Genomic DNA, 4,242 nt, shown 5'->3' on the forward strand with positions numbered 1-4,242 from the left:
TTATGGCCTAACATATGGTCTATTCTGAAGAATTTTCCATGTTCACTAGAAGAATATGTATTCTGCTATTGTTGGATGCAGTGTTCTAGATGTCTGTTATGTCTAGTTGGTTGATAGTGTTGTGTGGTATGTTTTCGAATTGCAGTTTTTAACAATGTTTTCTCTTTTACTTGAAAAACCAATAAACAAGAAACAAGTCGATAAAACTTTAAGAAAGGCAGGAAATTACTAGCCAAACCACCATACAAAATAAAAATTAAAAAAAATCCCCAACTTGTGTGCATATATCAAAATACTTTTTCCTTTTAAATTTAGCTCTGTGGAAAACAAATTTTAATAAATTATAAGCTTTAAGAATAATACTGCCTAACTTCTTATTCAATTAATTAATTAATCATATTTGGTGAATATAGCTAAATTGCCACCATATACATTTAGCAAAATTTAAAGGAAAATATGTTAAATTTGAAAGAAGACATGCATCCTAGATATGGCTCTGTCACTAACTTGTATGGCCTCCATGGAGAATCTGACTTCTCTGGGCTGTAGAGTCTCTACCAGTAAATACGGACTATTCTAACTGTAGTATTCTATCTATGGGTCAGAAAAAGCATGGGATTGAGGGACAGACTTGAGTTTGTCTTAGAACTTCACCAGTCTCTCCTAAGTGACCTTCACCTCATTAGGACTTGGTTACTGGATCTATAAAAAGGGGAGAATAATACATACCTTGCCAAATGTTTGTTAAGATTAAATGAGATTTCATAGGTAAAGTAGCTAGCATAGAGTGTGGCCAACAATAGATGTTTATTAAATTTTAGTTTCCTTTTGTCTTCTTTATGAATAATCAATAAAAAGACTGAATAGAAGTAGTAGTAATAATGATAGTTGCTATGAAGTGTCCATATCTGCACTCTTTTAAATGATAACCTGATAGCTTTCACACCTAGTAGGGAGGAAGAGCATTAATTCTTACGTAATTCTGCTAATTTGTACAGGCTAGACAATTATGAGGTAAGAATGGAAATTTCCCAGAATATAAAATACAAAAGAAAATATCAAATTTATGTCCTTTTTTATCTGTTCTATGTGCAAAAGCTACATCCATTTGGAGAGGTAGGCAGCTTTCAGAGCAATAATAATACTCTAACCTATATCTGGGCTTGGTGTTTTGATATTTATTATCTCATTCGATCCTAACTCAGTTTCTGACATAAAATAATAGGAATTTAACAAAAGTTTATGAATAACTAAATTACTCTTTACAATATTTTACAAAGGTAAGCAGCATGGACATCACCATCATAATTTTTCCTCTGAAAAAACTGAGTCTCAGAAGTGAGGTCAGTTAACTTACTGAAGGTCACAGGACAAATTCGAAACTACATCTGAAATCTAGGTATCCTGACTGCTCCTTTGCTCCTTACTTGACCTCACCATGTGGCCTAATTAAAGCTTCATAGCCCTTGTCTGTCTGTCCATTCTTTATCTGTAAAACAATGTCTTTATTGTTTACAAGGCTTTAACAAAGTTATTAAGTTAGTGTAAAGAAGCTTTCCATCTACATTTCTTTCCCTATGGAAAGGCAGTGAGGAGAAAGGCTTCTTATTGTAAGTTATTGATGGTTAATTATCTGTGTTTTGTTATTTAGGTTTCTGACAGGCAAGCAGAAGAAAAAGGTCCCAGAAAGAGAGCAGACCTGGAGAGGAGATGGAAAGTATTGAAAGGCCATTGGGACCACCAATTTCTCATATTTTCCATGCCAAGAATTTTATTTTGGCATAATTATTTAAAAATTATTGTAACATTAACATTTTGCATTAAATATTGTTAATTCGTAAGTGTAACTTTATTTTGCCTTGCCCCTGATTGATCTCTCCCCCATTCCTTCAAACACGTGTCCAATTTTACAACAGAAGGCAGTGTTAAAAAAAAAGAAGTTGAAATATGGAAATTCCCTTTGGTATTCACTTTTTGGGGAATGCCTTTAATAATATTGGAGTTCAGCTGCCTTTTCTTCTAATAATCAGAAGAGCTTTACTGGCAATGCAGCTGGTTCACTTATTGCCTGTTATGTGGTATCTGTGGTATAACTGACAGGAAGAAAGCAATGTGAAAGACTAAGAAAAACAGTGAGCTCAGCTATAGAGTTTCAGACATTTTGTTCTGTGTGGTTATAAAATTTCATGCTTTCTTTTTCTCATGTGAATTTTAGATTTCCAGATGTCCTGTGCGCATATGACTGTTCTGGGTTTCTGTGCCATATTCCGTTTTCATCTGTATCAGAATACATAATGGTCCTTCCATTTGAGCCAAGTCAGACACACTTAGTTGACTACTGTTGGCATTTGTTCCTTCTCCCTTCCCCTACCAACCCGGTTGGAATATGTCCCACATTCTCCAAACTATAACCCTTCACCAGACTTTCTCACATACTTGAATCGCTGTGAAGCAGAGTAATAACTGAAGTGAGAGCCCTGTTAGTCATATTAAATGATGATGGCAGTTGTTTCCTACAGACATTATGACTTACTCAGAGACCTGTAACAGTGTGACCTTTTAACTTCAGTTGCTTTTACCTAGAAATCATATAAATTGGAAATGGAAAAGATAACAGTCTTATGAATTTTAATTTTTAATTTAATTTTCTTTTGGTGGTGACATGAAGATTAATCTGTTCTTACTTGTTTTCTCTAGGTTGGGCTAAATAGATGAAGAAATAAGTTCAGGCCAATTATAGTAAGTTATCATTTAGTTGACATTCCCCAGGAAGGAACTGGTATTTTAAATAATATAATATTCTGGTAAATGGAGTGTTAGTATATATGCCAAAAATTGTTCTTCCTATTTTCAAATGATTTGCCTATAATAATACCAAAAAACCCTACTTAATATAATAATTTTATCAAACCTAATTTAATCTTGCTTTGATTGACAATATAGAGGACCTGGCATATAGCCAATACTTCCTAGAGGTCTGTGAAATTGAAATTAATTTAAACAGCAATTTTAGTATTATGAAGGTCCTTGGAGTCATTTTTACAAAGGTAGGTTATTATAATATCTTTCAATTTTCATAATGCTTTTTTAACATGGGTTTTTTCGCTTGATGTTTTCTCTAACTTCACTGGGTAGGTAAAGCAAGTATTATTATCCTCATTTCGTAAATGACATAGGTCATACAGCTAGTAAGTGACAAACTCAGGAGTTTAATCCTAATCTCCAGACCCCTAATGCTCTGACCCCTATATTGCTCTTGTCAGTTAATATTTGGTATCTAGTAATATGCTAGATATCAAAGCTTATTGCATTAAGAATTTTTAAAATAATCTATCCCTACAAAACCTTTTAAAACATACTTTTAGAAATATACAGGTACTTTAAGAACTGGAGCACATATAATGCCTTCTATGGAATGACCATGGCTACTCCAGGCATGCTTTAATAGCATGAAATATGACATATTTGTTAAGAAAACAAACCAGAAAGAGAGGCTACCACAATATATAGAGATCATTTTTCCTGTTAAAGTTTAAACTTGGAAAAATTAGCTAAAGAGAGAACTGTTTTCTTTTTACCTGTGCCAAATATTGCAGAATATATATTTTCAGAAAAACCTCTCCATTTAGAGTCTTTAAAACTTGAAACTGAAGAGGCCCAAATGGAAATGTAGTTTTCTATAATTCATGAGCCTTTATCTGTTATTAGATTGTAAAATTTTTGATGGTATATGTTTATGTATACTTTATGTATTGCTCATAGTAAGAACTCAAAATCAACATTTGAGAAAAATTGGGTTTAATTTACTTTTTTTTTTGCCTTTGATGGTTTAAACCCATCTTCACAAAATCTAAGAAGGTAAAAAAGAATAGGGGTACTTTGTCACTTTCTCTCTTATCATTTTCCACATGACTATCAAATTTTTAAAATATAAACTAATCATGTTTCTTTCCTACTTAAAAACCTCTTAATTTGTGACATAAGGGGCATAGAGGAAGGGTAACCTTTTACTTTTATGTTATAAACTTCTGATAGATATGAATTTGTTACTATGAATGCATTACTTTGCAGCAAGAGAGAAAAAACACACCGAAATTTAACATAGGAAAAAAAAAAGAAAAACAAAGATTGCAGTCCAAATTTCCCACAGGATAAAGTTTGAATGCCTTAGCCAGGTAGATAGGGTCTTTAACCTGAGATTTCCAATTTCCTTGGTAAGCTTCACCTCCTCACCTACACCCT

This window comes from Diceros bicornis, chromosome X, assembly GCF_020826845.1.
Source record: "Diceros bicornis minor isolate mBicDic1 chromosome X, mDicBic1.mat.cur, whole genome shotgun sequence".
NCBI classification, from domain to species: domain Eukaryota; kingdom Metazoa; phylum Chordata; class Mammalia; order Perissodactyla; family Rhinocerotidae; genus Diceros; species Diceros bicornis.